Below are 19,787 nucleotides of genomic sequence, written 5' to 3' on the forward strand. Positions count from 1 at the left end.
ATATTGTGAAAGTATCAAAACACTCAATCCATGGAGAAATACACACAACCCGTATTCAGAAATTGTGAGTTTGAAACAAGCCGTTAGGATTTCTGTCCATTTGTGACGTCACAAATATGCAATATTCAGACCATTTCACAATTTTAAACGTAAACATACTAAATGTGTCCCAGTTTATTTCCTGTTGCAGTGTATATGTGAATGACATCAGCTGACAGGATGTAAACATGGACCCAAGCTGTTGCCTAGCAACGCAATTCCGTCGCCATTCCGTTGAAATGCGCTAAAACGGAGCGTTTCGGACAGAGCGTGAATACAGGTATGTTCAGGCAGACAGTGTGAGAAAAATAATGTGTTTTTTTTAACATTAAAGCATGTAAACATGTTCTAGTAGAAACCCAAAATACAAACATGAACCTGAAAATGAGCATATGTCCCCTTTAAGGAAAACTTGATGTTATGTATATTCCACTACTGAATTATATATTTGACTTCCTCTAGCTAATTTGTGTCACACAAAAATGCTGCAACATTTTTGTTTGTTTGTTGTTTTTGTTGTTGTTGTTCTTTACATTTATCCTTTGATATTGCAATATATTGTTATTAATTCTTTTGTTTTTGTTTGTTTGTTTTATTGACACAACAAACATTAATTACTTCTTTATTGTTTTCTTCTATTTACATGCATGTTCTTTTTAAATATCTATATATTGTAATTTGCTTAATGAATTGTATATATGTATATATATGTTTTTGTTTTAATTTTGTTCTTTTTTATTTTTATTTATTATTTAATTGACGCTTTGGCAATATTGTTCACCTGGCGGTCATGCCAATAAAGCAAATTAAATTGAATTGAATTGCTGCAACATGCAACAAACGGTGCGTGTTTTATTTTGACAGTCCAGCCAAGGCTTCCGGTGTTGCAGCATGTCTGACTTGACACTGTCGTGGTCATGAGGGCTGTAATAACACAAGACTGATAGGTATTGCCGCTAGGCCAGCGCAAGTGGCGCTACTGAGCAACAGATTTTGTTACCAATGATCAAACCACATAAACTTGCTCACTTACACAGTGCACCACCTAGCGCATGTGATGTTGCACTTGCAATTGAAATGTGCAACCAAGATGCATTGATGCGGCCTTTGTTTTGTTTTTATTTCAATCAAATACATTCATTTGACCCCAATTCCACAGAGTGGGGCTTGAGTGAGATAAAGAAAAGCAGTGAAATCAAATATGTATTAGGTGCAGGGCTGCAGGAATAAAACAAGTGCATATTACTGAAGGAAATTTAAGAAGCAATTCAATTGAGAGGACAAACTGAGTTCAACACATAAATAAATAAAATGTGTTTGTTGACACATTTACTGAAAAGGGATGTATCAGAGCCTTGCAATAAAAACATCAAGTCAATTACAGTTAAAGGTAAATAAAATAATAACAGGCAAGGTTGTGAATTATACAAATACACAGAGAGAACAAAGTTAAAATATCTCTATAAGGGTAACACTTTAATATTAGCAAACATAAGGGCAATTTTATTCTTGACAAATCAAAGCTCAAACAGCTTTTTACTGACTTTATCAGTCAGTTTGTCATAAAACCTCAATCTGACTGAAACACACATTTACCAACCTCTTTATTTACATATTGTTTTAGATAAGGACAAATAAAAACCAATGCATTTCAGAGTAACATCATAGTATTCTTTTCAGGTTACAACTCATCGATATTTTTACTGATGTTATGCTCAACAGAAATCAAACTTGGTCACATTTACACAAGTTTACACAATATATTATTTGTTTGTTTTTCATTTTTTCTTTTTTTCTCACTACTGCCTTCAAGCAGCAAACATCCAACCAGCATGTTGCTCCAGGACACTTTAACAGGATGGATGGTTGTTTTCATGATACTATCTGCATTTTATTATTTTTTTTGTGTAGGTTTTGGCTGCAGCCAGCATTTCCTTCTAAATATTTTCTGTTGTATATCACTAAATGCCATGTTTTTTTTTTGCTCTAGAATGAGCTCAGTTATACATATCATTTTTTTCAAAATAATATACAATTGAGAGCTGCACCTCTGATCTCATACAACCAGCATCCTTTTTGGTGTTGGGCCACACCAAAAAGCCTTCAATAACAGCTGCAAATTGTTGGAGAAGTAAACCAAATAAAATCTTTTAAGCTTTAAGCATTAAGCTTTAGGCTAACTGATTTTAGAGGGCCCCTGTGTCCAGTTGCGTTACCACTGGGTATAGGAGTTTTCCTCTGTAGGCTGTAGCATGCAAATACTTTTTACACTCAGTGCTATTAAAGCAGACATTTATAGCTCATTTCAACAATGAATAAAATCCCTAAACTGTGTTTAAAATATTATTACAAATTATATTGTACATACAAAATAGCCACCATTATCTCTTCTTTTTTATTTGCTTCAAATATACCGTTTTATACTATAAAATATTCAGGCAACCCAGGAATTTGAACTAAATTCAGCCAACAGAACTTTCCTTCCATTGTTACCCCAGGGCACACTCTCAGCCAGAATATTACTTCCTCTAATTCCTAGTGTGAGTGCTGTAGGTTTAATGAGTTTTTAGCGAGTCCTTGTCCCATCATCGTGCAATGCCTCCTAATTCTAATACAATGTAAGCTGTCTTTAGTCATGGTAGTTTCTTTTTGTAGAAATTAATGGCAACTGGTTGGCCAGCTAGCCCATAATTCATTCAGTTATAATGTGATTCACTAATGCATAATTACTCTCCCTTAAAGTGCAACTTTTATTTAGCAGTTTCTACTAATAATACCACTGTAATCCCAGTGTTACAAAATGTCTCTGTTATCATAAGTGTTATTGCTGCCTTATAGTTTTTACATAAGTAAGTTATGAGCCCATAAATCAGAGCTGTACAATGATCTGTGACAGTTCTTTTCTATATAGATTCTATATAATTATACGATAATATAGAATCATAAGTGACATTTCCCGTTTGCGGGATACTGAAAGTGAGTGCTGGGAAAACCGGGCCATAAAGGTGGTGATGACAGCAGGTCCTGGGGGGCAGAGAACAGCTGGCTGCTCCTGAAACGCTGATGGAGTCATGGAGGTGTGGCAGCCCGAAGAGTGATAATACAGTATCAAACAGCAATTGCACTGAGAGGATACTTCACCAACACGACTTGCAGAGGATGAAAACACTATGGACACTTGAAGGCAACACTCTCCTAAACTATTTCTTTCATTGCCGACACACAGCCGACACAGCTCCTGAGCCAAGGAAGCCTCTGTCCCTCACATGAAAAAACATTCCAGATCAAAACGATATGATCCGGCATAGATATGCTAATTATGCCAGCACTTTAAACTAATTACCAATACAATGTATGACAAGAGTTTTGTGCTTGTATTGTGCAGTCTCCAAGGCCCTGCGACATAAGCTTGGTGTCTTTCATCTCATCCCAAAGGATCGAGCAGCTTTCTCAACCTTAAAGCTCCCCATAGGAATGAATGATAATCTCACATTCTGTGCTTCCCACGCTTTATCACCACTCTCCTTGATACAAAAAAAACAACAACAACAATTGTGGCCTGATACCATCTGTATAAGATTGTTTAACAGAGAAAACATCTAATAGCACAGCCGATGAGCGCAGTTGTCATAGCGGGGTAACGAATGTGGATACCAGATTGCTATCGGATCTGGTGATGGTTTTCTCTCACTTATCTCCGATTCCCTCTTATCTAAGTCCCACAGAGACATTCTGTCATATGTATTCTATCCCAGCAGCACTCGAGAATATTGGGGGAATGAAAGTGTGAGATAGTTTGGAGTTGGCCCAACTGCTCTTTTGACATTTGATTTGACATGCTCTGTGGTCCCTGCCATTCTGCTGCTATAGGAGCATTTGCCAGAGAGCCCCGTCCCAGTGTTGTGTGACTAAATCCTGCATGAGAAAGTGAATAATAAATCTGAGATTTAGCCAGAAAGAGAACATGGGCTGACTTTAATGAGAGCCTGTGGTCAGATAGGACAGAAGAACATAAAAAAATTAGACGCTGTGTTCATTTAACATGCTCAAATATTAGAGCAGGAAACACTCAAGGTGAGATAACTAGGGCTGTCAAAGTTAACGCGATAATAAGGCAAATTCATTTTAACACCACTAATTTCTTTAACGCATTAACGCAACTTGCGATTTTTAGGTTGTAGCGGGCTCAGTTCTAAAGCTAGAGTGACGATACTTCATCATATGAAACTAGATAACCTACGGAATCCATTGGTACCAACCATGTCATACTACCTTGTCGTGAAGGAGGCTTAATAACTCTCCAAACTTATGCTAAGTTTTGGCGAGGAAAAACTGGCAAGGCCATTTTCAAAGAGGTCCCTTGACCTCTGACCTCAAGATATGTGAATGAAAATGGGTTCTATGGGTACCCACGAGTCTCCCCTTTACAGACATGCCCACTTTATGATAATCACATGCAGTTTGGGGCAAGTCATAGTCAAGTCAGCACACTGACACACTGACAGCTTGTGTTGCCTGTTGGGCTGCAGTTTGCCATGTTATAATTTGAGCATATTTTTTATGCTAAATACCTGTGAGGGTTTCTGGACAATATTTGTCATTGTTTTGTGTTGTTAATTGATTTACAATAATATATATATACATACATTTGCATAAAGCAAGGATATTTTGCCCACTCCCATTTTGATAAGAGTATTAAATACTTGACAAATCTCTCTTTAAAGTACATTTTGAATAGATAAAAAAAATGTGTGATTAATTGCGATTAACTATGGACAATCATGTGATTAATCGCGATTAAATATATTAATCGATTGACAGTCCTAGAGAACATAGTTTGAAGCAATGTGAGGCTTTTGTGTGTGTGTGTGTGTGTGTGTGTGTGTGTGTCTGGCGCGCACGTGTAGCTTTGTATGTCCTATGACCTTAGACGCAGGGCGAGAGACGGAGGAGAGGACGAACAGCGCTGCTACTGAAAGATCACATGTGACCTTTTTGAAAAGCTTTCTGCAAATCAATAAATTGACCACCCAGACAGGAAAGGTTTTTCCCTTCACTGGCAGACACAGCCGAGGCATCCAGCAGTTAAGAGCGCGACTCCGAGGTCCACAGTTCAACAGTGTAACTTGTGTTTACAGAGGCTAAGTGGTAATATCCCATTCTCGGCCTCTGCAGAGGAGGAATAGTTATGAAGAGGGTCAACAAGCGTGCCATGTTCAAATAAAGTAGCCCTCCTCCCAGCCCCCCCATCTTTAAGCACACAGAGATAATGTGCTCTTTGCTTTCTCCTCTCTCCTGCCCTCTGTCTCTCCCTCACACACACATACAAACATATACAATACACACCGCTTATTGAGCACAAACCTGGTCTGCAAAGATGGATTGAGGAGAGCTTTTGAAAATAATGAGAACAAGCACTTGTTCCATTCATTTACTCACATAATGGCACTTGGCCCTGACTGCAAAGTTATTAAAATGTGGAATAAAAACATCTTGAGAGCCAAGGTTGAGCTTGAATTATAATGATATAATGTTTTAAGAGCCACGAGGCTGGTATGAAATATAAAAACACATGTACTATGGAGTACAGTACTTATTTTATTTGGCTCATAGTCTCTAGATGGCAATTATCCCTTTTGTAATCAGTAATAAAACATAGAATTAAATACATAAATATACTGTTTTTTTCTGTAAAATACAGTGTTTTATTGAATTAAAATTCACTTTGAACGGAGGAAACTGAAAAAAATAAAAAGCACCAGTTGTAGAGTCTGCTGATGGAGTTGCGTCTGGGAAAGAGTAGAGTAAATCTAACTCGTACTGTGACATAAAATATAATGACGCAGTTGGCTAGAAAGCCAGGCAATGGAAATAAAACTTGACCTGTGAACTGAGAACATCATGCAGAGCATTTAATTGGCTCTTGTTTGGCTCGAGTTCAGACATATGGCATTTTATTCTTTAAGTTTTAGTGAACATGTTTCCTGTCACCAGGAACAGAGCGTGGGATATTTCTGAAATTATTATTATTATGAAAATGGCATCGTTGCGCTATTGCTACGATGTCTTTTGGCATTGCATTGTGTTCACCATAAATACAGGTATTATTTTAGCTTACATAAATGTGAGAAATATGCACAAGAAGTGTAGAAATATTACCACTCGTACAAACCACAATAGGCAAATTCCACTTTTTTAGACATTTATAAAGATGCAAATTTGCTCGTTTTGAACGGCTTGCACACCTTGAAGTAGAAAATCCCATCAAGGAACCCTGTCTAGAAAGCTACTTATAATTTTTAGGGCTGTCAAAGTTAACGTGATAATAACACAGTTTGCGATTTTTAGGTTGTAGCGGGCTCAGTTCTAAAGCTAGAGTGAATCCTGACATCATATGAAACTACATAACCTAAGGAATCCATTGGTACCAACCATGTCATACTAGCTTGTCACGAAGGACGCTTAATAACGCTCCAAATTTGTGCTAAATTTTGGCGACGAAAAACTGGCATGGCCATTTTCAAAGGGGTCCCTTGACCTCTGACCTCAAGATATGTGAATGAAAATTCTATGGGTACCCACGAGTCTCCCCTTTACAGACATGCCCACTTTATGATAATCACATGCAGTTTTGGGGCAAGTCATAGTCTGTGAGGGTTTCTGGACAATATTTGTGATTGTTTTGTGTTGTTAACACATTTGCCCACTCCCATGTTGATAAGAGTATTAAATACTTGACAAATCTCCCTTCAAGGTACATTTTGAACAGATAAAAAATTAGCAATTAATCACGATTAGCTATGGACAATCAAGCGATTAATTGAGATAAAATATTTGAATCGATTGTCAGCCCTAATAATTTCATAAATTAAATTGGTTATCCGGTGTGAGCTGGAGGTTGCTGGGATGGTCTGATCTCTGTCAGATGAAGTATGTGAGAGGGCAGCTGATCGGCAGGCGCTAAATGTGCAGAAAAAAAGGTTTTATGACGTTCTAAGGTTTGTAAGGCAACACCCATATCAGCAGGTTCTGAAGCATTACACCCCATTCTGCTGCCACCATAAAAAGAGTGAACACCACCCAAACGGGAATGGGAACCTCCCAGCCCCTCCCATGTACAGACACGAGCACAGAAATGGCGAGCCGAGAGTTCTTGGTATGACAAAGTGGGAGCAGCCCTCATCATTAGCTTGAGAGGGCTGCAGAGTGCTGAGGATGCAGAGGGGCTGGCTGCGTGCCCTCAGCATCCATCTGAGCAGCCGGGCGGAGTGTGTAAAGGCTCGCTGAGTGAGGGGTCACACTGCAAACAGAAGCGCTCTAACCCCCTAAAAAAAAAGCCTAGTCTCCTGGTACTTCTGCAGGTCAACGAGTCATTATAACATGAAAAAATAACGCTTGTAAACTGTCTTCACGAGGGATGGATAAACTTCAGCTTTTTGTCAGCTGACACCTGCTCAAATCCAACTCCACGGCCCGCTTTGTGACGGGACCACTGTGCTACAACACGAGTCTCTTCAGAACGACGTCAAACAGTGTTATTCAGAGGCAGTTAGGCAGAGAGCTGCCCTTTGTTGAGTCACTTCTGTAGTTAAATAGTGTGACGTGCTTGTCAGCTCAGTTGTTGCAACAATTCGTTGCCTCTCTATCTGGGGGTGAGGTCTGGCTGAGGTTAGCGCCATGTTTCCCTCCCTTGATGGAGCCGAGGGGTTAGTTGTTCGGGTGCTGCCCCTGTGCACACAGGAACATTCCAGGCGCGTAAATAAAGCCATAGCTGTGCCTTTGTTGCAGTGCTGACTAGACAAGAGCCTTTCTGCAGGGCTGCTGCCTTTAAAGAGACCAAGTCGTGCATCCCCGCTGGTAAATGATCTGACACACTTTTTTCCCCGCTGCAGTCTTTTCACAAGCCCTTGTTGTTAGGCTGTCGTTGTTATTCTCCCTCTCCCTTCCCGCCTTCTTGGTTCCTTCCCCTCCCTCCTCTCTTTCATACACTTTTGCACACACATTGCAAGCAGATGGAGGAAAAGGTGTCTATATCGAAGATCCCCCCCCCCCTTCTTAAGCAGCCTCCCTCCCTTGCAGAACCAGCATGGGATTAATAAATTCAATATGAATTGAAAGCTAATGAAATGTGCGCCCCCACCTCTCCCTCCTGACTGCCAGCCGCCGGGAGGAAGGCTGAGCACAGAGCTCCTTGAGACCAGGCAGAGAATGAGATCATTGTCACAATTACACCATCAAAAGCAGCAGTCAGCAAAACCATAAAACTGGCCCGCTGTCAGGAGGCTGACCTGGGTGACTGGCTACAACATGCCCGGCATTCCTCTGTGACATGGTGCTTTGTCATTTTCTTCGCGGTGACACTGAGGGAGCGGGCCACATCCGAGGAAGCAGCGTTCACACTGTGTTTCAAGGTGGTGTAATTATTCAGGTTTACGACGTCTGCTTCTATGTGGAGGTATTTTTCCAGAACGTGATGAACATCTTTCATGATGCTTGGAAAATAGTTCAATTTAAAATTACACATGCAAGAGGCTACACCCAGTGTCATGCAAAGTGTACACATGCACGCTAAGACATTGGTCGGGTGCAATCCTGAATCCTTACTCTTTGGATTATAGCAGCTTGTGGCATAATAAAGGACACAGCAGCCACAGGAAATACACCCAGGTTTGCAGACACTGCAGTTTCCCCACCATCCATATGGACTGCTGCAATTAGATCAGAAACAGAAGCAGACAGAGAGAGACAAGCAGACAGAGAGAGTCAGAGAGAGAAGAAGAAGAAGGAGGGGGCAGCGAGACAGAGACAGAGAGAGAGCAAGGGGGATGTTAGAGTTCAACTGAAGGGCATGCTGAGTGGCATGGAGTGTGGTGGCCAAGGGGCTGCTGATGGAGCGGAGGCCCTTGTGCAACAGGACCGGCCATGTTTCCAATTAGAGCGATCTTGGCCCCTAATTGTTTAATTGGAGGCTGTGTGTGGGACGGAGGAGGCTCCAGTGTTCTCCTCTCCTCCTCAGCTGATTGATATAGAGGCCTGTTAACCACCCAGAAGGCCTCCAGTCCTCCTGATAGGATTGCCTTGCCCCATCAGCAGCATATCAGCCCCCCCCCCCCCCCCCCCTCCAACCATCCCCCTTCCAACCTCGCCCCTTAGCTTCCTGCATTAAGCTCATTACATTAGTTGATCATGCTGGAAAAAAAATGCAACACTTGCAGAAATGTGTAAATGAAAGTAGCACCGTGATTGATGGATATCGCCAGACCTTTAATTCAAACAACAACAGATGTGAGACGCACCGACCCTTGTTCGAGGTCCAAATCTCAATTTAATTTCCAGCTCATAAATTTCAAAGTGTGAGCTCCAGTGTGACACCCAAGTGTGTCAAGTCAACTCATAGGTAGGTTGTGAAACAAGTGGGGTCAATATGTTGCATACATTTAGTTAGTGAGTTACATGTTTCATAAAAGGTTCAAAGCCCTCATACTTTGGTCACTAGGTAACATGCAAAGTGCGAGACTCTCGCAAGATGGTTAAGGTTAGGTATTGACCTCAAATAGTTCAGGTTAGGGGAGGTCGTTGGGTGGCAAGTATAGCAAGAGTTTTTGCAAGCTTTCGCAATTTGGGGGTTACCTTCTAGACACGACCCTCATACTATCATTAAAGCAGCAGTAGGTGGGATTGGAGCAAATATGATTAAAAAAAGTTATTTTTATAAAACGGTCACTATATCCTGACAGTACATGAGACAGGTAATCTGAAAAAAAATCATGTGCCTCTGTGTCGTCCGGTGCGACTATGGCATCTGCAAGATTTCTCAGACTGGAGGAAAACAACTAATCAGAGTCGAGCAGGAGCCTTGCTGTCTCTGAGCAGCTGTCAATCACTCGCAAACCCCGATCAAACGGTCAAACTAGGCAGCGCTGATCAAATATGAATCAATATTCTGTTACTGTAATGCCTATTTCTCGCATTTAATTTTTTCAGAAACATATTTTAGTGTACTGTTTATCTGTAAAATTAGAAAGTTTGTTACCCAGCCGCCATGTTGAGATCAGTTGAGGAAATAATAGAAAACTTTCTCATTTTACAGCTAAACAACACACTACAAGATGTTTCTGAAAGCATTTGAGATGAGAAATAGGCATTACAGTAACATAATATTAATTAATATTGGATCAGTGCTGCCTAGTTTGACCGTTTGATCAGAGTTTGTGAGTGATTGACAGCTGCCTCTGTTGAATGAACAGCCAATAGGAACGCTCTCTCTCTGAAATGACCTGTGATTAGCCAAAGTCTCTCGTCACAGGCTAGATTTTCTAAATCCTCCTATATCTTACATATATTTCTATGCAATATAACCCAGAAGATTCTATAAACCAGTTAATTTACACTAGAAATGAGAGGAATTTCTCAATTTGCTACTACTTTGTTTTTTAAATCTGATTCATACATTTATAATTGGACTCTCGTATTAAGGTTTAATTCAATTTTAGGGATTAGACGCATAATGACCTTTATTAAAGCTGTATTTGTGATAGCGGTTTAAGCAGTTTGCTTAGTTTAGTCGCATTATGTTTGCTGTTGCAATGGTCTCAGTGAAATCTATGCTGCATTAATGGAATTCAGGGGACACTTCAGGATTCATTAAGTCTGTAAATGAAGATTGCACTTTTAATAAACATAAACTATTGAACCATTAAATGATTCATATAATGTGAAAAGAAATTAAGGTTTTTCAGAGTGTCTCAAAATACTGTTGCTTGGGAAACAACTTCAAGGTTCTAATCATACAAAATTAACTATGACTAACTAAAATGATTGTTTTTATCTTTTCATTTGGGTAAAGAATGACTTCTAGACCATCTCCAGCAGACTGTAACATGCATGAAAATACATGGAAATAAATCCACCCATCCATGAATCTGCAGGGAAACAAACAAGAACAGACACCCAAGGATACCGCACAGCACACTCGTCAACATTTTATGAGATGTCGGTCAATATTCATGAGCAGGATTTATTTGAACATACTACTTACTGGTCAATAAGTTTACCAAGTGCAGCAGCCAAGGCCTCTGTGAAAAAAATCTTTTCCCAACAGAGAATCCTGGCAGATACAGTATCCTCCTCTGCTCAGTGATCAATAGATGCACTACACTAAATCTGTTCTGGATGTAAAGAACAGCATAGTAATAACTTCTCATTATTAACACTGAACAGAACTGACAGTCTAGCGAGGACGGTAGTGTACATTTCTATTAACGCATGCGATAATGCAGTGTACATGTCATTACTTGCTCCGTGCAAAGCCAAGAAGGTAGTTTGATACGGGTTATAAGCTGCCAAGAAGACATCCTGTACTGCCAGCAGACACTAGTTTGTTCAGTGTGTGCGTCTGCAGCTGTGTGAACATCAGTGTACATGCAAATGAGTGAGTGTGTGTGCACATATGTGTGTTTTGAGTCATTATTCCCGGTGCAATATGCCATAAATACTCTCAACATTGCACGCTCGCATTGCAATGTGAACACTTGCTCAACACTCATGCATTATGCATGTCTGCATCTGTGTCTTACATTTACTGTGTGGAGTGTCTTGTTCTGAGGGGCAATATGGTCGGCATCGTGTAATGTGTGTGATCAGCTTGCACCATTTCCTGCACTGAATGGGATTAACTGAACAGAAACTCAGAGTCTCAGCTCTGGATGCGTTGCCTCTAGGGCTGTCAAAGTTAACGCGATAATAACGTGTTAACGCAAATTTGTTTTAATGCCACTAATTTCTTTAACGCATTAAAGCAACTTGCAATTTGTAGGTTGCAGCAGGTTCAGTTTTAAAGCTAGGTTTTAAAACCTAAGGAATCCATTGGTACCAACTACAGTATGTCATACTAGCTTTTCACGAAGGAGGCTAAATAACGCTGCGAAGTTACGCAAAATTTTGGTGAGGAAAAACTGGCATGGCCATTTTCCAAGGGGTCCCTTGACCTCGGACCTCAAGATATGTGAATGAAAATGGGTTCTATGGGTACCAACGAGTCTCCCCTTTACAGACATGCCTACTTTATGATAATCACATGCAGTTTGGGGCAAGTCATAGTCAAGTCAGCACACTGACACACTGACAGCTGTTGTTGCCTGTTGGGCTGCAGTTTGCCATGTTATGATTTGAGCATATTTTTTATGCTAATTGCAGTACCTGTTAGGGTTTCTGGACAATACGGAGATACAAAAATGGACAATAGGATTCAAATATTTAATCGCGATTAATTGCAAATTTTTTATCTGTTCAAAATGTACCTTAAAGGGAGATTTGTCAAGTATTTAATACACTTATCAACATGGGAGTGGGCAAATGTGCTTGCTTTATGCAAATTAATGTATATATTCATTATTGGAAATCAATTAACAAAGGTACAAGTACCAAGTACCAATGGATTCCTTAGGTTTTCTAGTTTCATGTGATTCACTATAGCTTTAAAACTGAGCCCGCTACTTCTGGAAGATCAATTGCTTTAATGCGTTAAAGAAATTAGTGGCGTTAAAACTAATTTGCATTAACGCGTTATTATTGGGTTAATTTTGACAGCCCTAAAATATATACAGTACATACATTTGCATTAAGCAAGCATATTTGTGATTTGTGATTAATCGCGACTAACTATGACAATCATGTCATTAATCACGATTAATCGACTGACAGCCCTAGTTGCCTCATATCAGTATTTTAATAATAACAGCGATCTGAAAAAAGGAAAGTTAATTTTAAGAATGCATGTTTTCAAATTGTCAGCCTTGATCATGTGAGCTTTCAATTTATGTACCAAAAAGCAGAGCATGGAAATCACAACGTGTTTACAGCAGCGACACTCTCTTTTTTAAAGCTTCCGTCACCCTGATCTCAAGACGCCTGCACATCGAATAGACATGTTTAACTTATCATTCTGTCAGTTTATCTGCAGCTTGTGGCAGCTGCGAAAAAGCCTGTATACACACTGTAAGTGATATAATTTTGTGTCAAATGCTTCTTTAATATACTCCACTCAACTCAAAGAGACCGTTTTGGCTGAGGGTATTTGGTTTGCAAATCAGATATGCCCTTACATGTTCGAGTGCTTTCATGATGCCACTTACAAAGCCTGGGGAAGGGCACAGCCGGCTGAATTCGCTTCATCATCATCACCACAGCTCTGACTGGACCACTGCCACTGAAACTCAAAGCTACAGATCAGTTCTCTACTGCAGGTTTCACCCCGCACAACAGGTAGCGCAGACAACAACAGTATATTTACTGGAGCCACGCTGTAATAGATGACAGATGATAAGACTTTGCTGTAATCTCTTTGTGTTCATATTGATTAGAGATAAACATCTGCCCGGTAGTCTGCGCCACAGAGGCTCTGTGTTGATGTGGTTTTGAGGACATATTAAAACCTTATTGTACTCCTGGCACCTCTACCCACTGCCCACACACACACGCACAAACACACACACATACCATTCACTCTACACGCCTTTTATCTAAGTTTGTATGTATGACATGGTTGGTATTGGTACCAATGGATTTCTTCCTTTTCTAGTCTATGTATGCTATCCAAATGTAGTTGTAACTGCACAATGTGTAGAAAAGGAGAGCAGATATGTAAAATGAGCCACACTTACAAGAATTAAGTCACTTATTACATGGCATATCAAAAAAATAATGAAAAGCTTTTTTGGGCTTATCAAAATATGTTATGCACCACATATGGTGAGGATTGGAAGAAAGTTATTTTAGGCACTAAACAGTTGGGCTTTGCAGACGTTATGGGATCAGACCAACAGGGAGGATGAAGCAGCTCCCAGTGATGCAATTTTCATGTTTCTCTAACCAGCAGTAACAGCAGGGAGCCATGCAAACTGGATGCCCACTACCTGCGTAGCGTAGCTCGGGGTGAGCTCCAGCACTCAGCTCATGATTAACCCTTCACAGAACAGGAACTGGCATTGAGACGGAATTTAAATACCCTCGCTCACTGGCATTCTCACGCCTCTTTTGACAAGATCAGCGTGTTAAATCAGACCGGTACAGTACCTGCCTGCTTCCTCCTATCACTTTGAGAGATTTAAAAAAAAAAAAAAAATGGCCCAGTATCCCCAGCTTTGCCTTCTTAAGGATTTGCAAAGTATGAGGAGGTAGACATCCAAAAGCAGAGAAAAATAGGGGCGCTGGAAGGCAAATACTGAAAGTAGGTGACTGTCTTAAAGCACCCATCCAGGAGATTTTAGTTGTGTTTCCTGTTAACACCTCTTCTCAGGACAGTGTGTGGGCAGCCCAGTCGCACGAAAAGGCGTATGAATGAAACGATAATGCACATGGCAAAAGTGCGCTATAAGAATGCTGTTCTTGCTTTTGGCGTGTCATTTGAATGGTAAATGGACTTGCATTTATATAGCGCTTTTCTAGTCTTCCGACCACTCAAAGCGCTTTACACTACATGTCAGCATTCACCCATTCACACACATATTCAGACACTGATGGCAGAGGCTGCTAAGGTGCCAACTTTGCCCTAACAGGATCTAATTTAAATACTCATTCACACACCATTGGCTTTGCCTTCGGGAGCAATTTGGGGTTAAATGTCTTGCTCAGGGACACATCGACATGTGACCCGGAGCAGCCAGGGATCGAACCACTGACCTTCCGACTGCTCTACCCTCTGAGCCACAGCCCCCCATTTGTATGCCATGTAGTCTGTACTGACTGCAATGTAAAAGCTTCCGTATAAATATGCTACGCTCAGAGCTAGTGACGTAGAATAAAAAGTGAGAAAGACTGCTCATGGTGGGCGGTATAGGGGAGGTGGATGGGTTCAACAAACACAGAACTTTTAACCAGGAAACTGCTGTTTTGTTTTGTAAATTACGTAAATAACGTTTGTGACGTGTTTTCCATAGTGTTGTTACGTTGTACTTAGTTTCGTACTTATTTTAAGGTCAACCATGACGTTTTTCCTAAGTGAGTGGTTTTGTTGCCCCCTGCTGGTACTGCATCTGAACACCTCCCGGGTTGGTGTTGGAGTGCACATAGTAGGCTTGATTGACATCTCACTCAGTTCGGGCGCGAACTTACCCAGTTATCATTCTTATTAGTACATATAGTTTTGTGATGTCACATAGTTCCCTGGATGGCAGCACCTGACTTCAGCCTTCAACGCCTTTAAATAAGCCAATACGACTTATCCCTGCATTGCTTAAATGACAAATCCAGCTCTGTAGATATCTTTTTTTAATAGATGATATACAACACTTAGCTGTCTACAGGGATATTAAATCTGTGCGTGTGTGTGGTGGGGCCGATGCATTTTAAATATTGGTTTATACTGTCAGCAGAATGTAGATTTTACATCCCTATAGAAATAGATGAAGGAACCTCAGAGGAGCGGAGTGAGTGCTAAATAATTTAGGGGAAAATGTTCTTAGCGTTCTATGAAGCTGTTTTTTTTAGGACAAGTGGACATTTTCTGACAATCTTGCATGCAATTACTGTTATAACTGCCAGTGAGTCAGACTGCAATCAAATCAATGCACAGTGCAGGAATCAAATGCATTCCAGCTTGCACTGGAAGTGATTACTGTAAACATAGGCTACCTTTTGGAGTGAACCCTGGAACAAAGTTCATGTAGTCAGCTCTCATGTGTTATTATATGCATGAGCAGAAAGTAACTTTTAAATGAACTCCAGCTTGTTCTGAATAATGATAACAAAACCATGCAGCTGGCAGTTAATGTAGATGTTGAATAACATTTCAATACTTGGTATTTCCTTCAGGTTTTATTCCTCCTCGTATTTTGACTCAAAAACAAATGGAAAACCTTGAAAACAAATACAGTTAAACAGTGGAAGTCACTGATGAGAAGTCCCATGCGCAACACAAACAGTTTATAAATACTGTGAGCCTCCAAAACTAAAAATATGCAGAATACATTATAGGCGACACACTTAATCAGCAATTAATCTCCTTCAGCACCAGTTTTTACGAGTTCTAGTGATACTGTAATTGACTATTATTATAACTTAATACATGTGGTGTGGATGTAATGCTTCTAAGTGCCTGACACCATAAAAATAAAGGAGCTGGAAAGGAACTGGAAATTTGCCTTTTCTAGTGCTGCTAAAAATATACCAGCGATTGAGTTTAATAGAAAGGAAACTGATTATGAATATAATCATTTCTATAAACTGTAGTCTGTAGTCTTAGTTTGTAGTTTTTAAAAACATTAATCTAACATTTAACCCAGTGCCTTTCCACTCATTATTGCTGGCTTATGTTCTTCAGACATACTGTAGATCCTCATGCTGTGTCTGGTAGCTTTAGTGTTAAAGGTACAGTGTGTAGGATTTGGCGGCATCTAGCGGTGTGGTTGCAGAATGCAACCAACTGAGTCCCCCTCCGCTCACTCCTCCCTTTCCAAGACTGCAGTAATGTGAGCCGCTAAGTGTAAAACCGTTTGCCTCGCTCAGAGGCCATCCTTACCATAATAACACTACTTTAGGAGCAACAGAAGTCAGATGATGGCTGGTGGTACCATGGTTTTGCACTCTGCAGCTCACGTTACTGCAGTTTCACAAGCGTGTCGGAGATCTACAGTGGCCTTCAGTAAAAACGTAAAAACATGAAAGGCTAACGCTTGAACCAGTGTTATCCGTTCTGGGCTACTGTAGAAACATGGCGATGCAACATGGCGGATAATGTGAAGAGGACCCACTCCATGGATGTATAAAGAAAACTGGATACAGCATTGGAGGTGGGCTCCCATTCATTCTTATGAAAGTTGCTCATTGGCGCATGAAGCCAAAATGGCTCGACTGCTGAGTGATATGATAAAGTATCCGGATCTTCCGCAGTCACTGGGCCCATAGAGCAGGTGCAGTAGTGTTTCCTTTAAACCCGCTGCCCAACCATTTGCTCCAGCCTCGGTCTGGGTTTCATTCACATGAACGGAGGAACGAAAATAACTCTGGATTCGCATTTTACAACTTTTAGGACCTACAGTAATGATTTAAATGAGGGATAATCAAGTGTTCGTAATAGTGAGTTGATTTTCCTCAACACAAAGAATGATCCGCTGAGTTACAGACGCCTCTTTCCCAATGTAAATCTATGGGGAAAAGTCTTTTTGGGCCCAATGGCATCATGTCACGGACACAGAAGTTGTAATTCCACCGTTTGGCCATTACAAAAATTTGCATCAAAGCCATTTTTTTGTAATTTACAGAGCAGACATATATGCTGTAGTAGCAGGTCAAACATTTGTCCAATACTTTAACGCTTTTGGTGAATCCAGTTTCTTTCTACCTTTGCAGAAATGCTCTATATTTTATCATTTACTAAAGACTGGACTTCAGCCTGTTGCTTTCAGCTGTCGTCTTACATGTAGGTGGACAGAGCAGAAGAGATGATGGTGAGAATTTGAGACTTTTTCCGTTGTGCCTGTTACTCAAAAGTCAACATGTCTTGTAGTTTTACTGCCTCCTGGGCTACTGAGACTACTGCTGGTGGAGAAATTAATTTCTGTGCATCCTCTATGACATATTCCTCAGTGCATGATTGTTGAATATTGATGCGAAATTATGAATCTGGAAGGAAGCCCGAGCTGTTTGAGTCAGAGGGATTAATCATAAATCTGTTAACTGTTAACACGTCTGTATGTCTTTAAAAGCCACTTGAAGTTTGCCCTTATAAATACCTCTGTTACGAGTCATCGTAGCACCTCTGTGCTGTGTGAACAGGTAAATGAACACACACACTGACAGCCTCTCTGGAAATAGACTGTTAAGCCTACAAGTTCAATTCTGAATGCTATAATTAGGCTCCGATATTAATGAGTGTTAGCTGTGTAGCTATGTGTAATCTTAGCTGTCACACATGCTCCAGTTATTTCACTCCTGGAACAGTAGCTTCAGCTTCACTGGAAGGAATAAATCTGGAAGATCTGAAGTTGCATTAGGTTACCAAAGCTCCCATTCATATTTCAGGTTTTCTCATTGTTTACTTTCTGAATATTTAACAGTCGCATGTTTGATAAAAGCTACATTAACTGGTTTGTCGGCTCAGACAGCCTCTCCTGCCTTTGTTTCTTATTACTGTCAAACATATTCTCCTGTCTCTCTCTTCATGTCTCTCTCTCTCTTTGTGTCTTTCTCTCTTTCCACCCGCCTCCCTCACTCCCCCCATAGATCTCAGAGGATACCAACTGAATGTCAGTTCAGGGAGTGTGTTTAGAGGGATTTCTGCTGAAGGAAATACATATTTAATGACAAATCTGCAACTGTGTCTCTTTCAACCTCACCCATTCAGCCGGCTTCACCCCTCCTCCCCCCCCATACGTCACCTCTCAGGGGCTAATGTCCCTTCCTATTCCTTCCTCCATTCCTCCATCACTTTACACTGAAACAAAGGGGGTAAAAACTCATGCTCATGCCTGTGCTTTAGCAGCAGGCAGGCTCACAGAATGCAGGAGCATACGTCCGGGCTAAATTAGATTTGCAGCGTGCCTTTATTTATTTATTTGCCTTTCAACAACTGATTAGTCTCCCATGGCCCCCGAGTTTCATGCTAGACTTAGCATTTCAATTCAGCACACATCTAGCTTTATCCTGGAGCCAAATAAGTGTCTGTCTCCAGTGGGAGTTTCAGCCCACAAGAGCGCAACCACTTCTGTGCGTGTTGGAGGGGTGCGTGAGGAAGGGAGGTGAGAGGGAGGGGGAAAAAAAGGCACTGCACACTCACTCGCAAAGATAAAAAAAAAAAAATGACAATGAGTGATCGCCGTGAGGGGAACGAGATCTTCTGGTGTAGACGGGCGATGCAATTACGGCAGACAAACTGGACAACACCTAATACCCTTCCTTTCTGTGTGAGGCAGCAAGGCTCCTCTCTTCTCTTCTTCCTCCACAACAACACAGCCCCAGAAGCAGCAGCAGCAGCACAACTACTGAGGGGGCTGAGGGGGGCTATTTGTAACAGGAAAACACCTTACCAGTACATCTTAATGACAGGTGACAAATGAGCCTCAAGTTCGCCTGGGTTATTCCCAGTTCATAAATCAAGGCAAACTGCAGACAGGGGTGTATGTAAGAAGATTGGTTTACTCACTGCTCCAGAACAAACCTAAATGACACCAATGAAGCAAGCAATCTAGATCACAGATGTATGCAGGGGGAGGTAAAATTCTGCCTGTAAGCACTTTGTCACGCCGATAGTAGCTCACCTTTTACAACCCGTAGAGTGCAGGGCCGAGTAAAACACACTACATGACCACTGAAACGTTCTAATCACTGGATTGCTGTAGTCACGATTTCAGGCTTCTGTTCAAACCCTCATGTGGGAACTGGAATGTATTTCCAAGTTACAAGAATCCCTTCTGAATCACCTAAGAATTTCCCCTTTAAAAGTGGCAGTAGGCAGAATATTTTTGGCATCATTGGGCAAAAATTCCATAATAACCTTTCAGCATATTGTAATTCAAGTGTTCTGGGAGAAAACTAAACTTCTGCACCTCCTCTTGGCTCTGTTTTCAGGCTTTAAAAACTCTAGCCTGTGACAGGAGATTTTGGCCAATCACAGGTCATTTCAGAGAGAGAGCGTTCTTATTGGCTGTTCATTCAACGGAGGCAGCTGTCAATCACTCGCAAACTCCAATCAAAGGCCAAACTAAGTAGCGCTGACTAAATATTAATCAATATTCTGTTACTGTAATGCCTAT

The sequence above is a fragment of the Sebastes fasciatus genome, chromosome 16, assembly GCF_043250625.1.
Source record: "Sebastes fasciatus isolate fSebFas1 chromosome 16, fSebFas1.pri, whole genome shotgun sequence".
NCBI lineage: Eukaryota > Metazoa > Chordata > Actinopteri > Perciformes > Sebastidae > Sebastes > Sebastes fasciatus.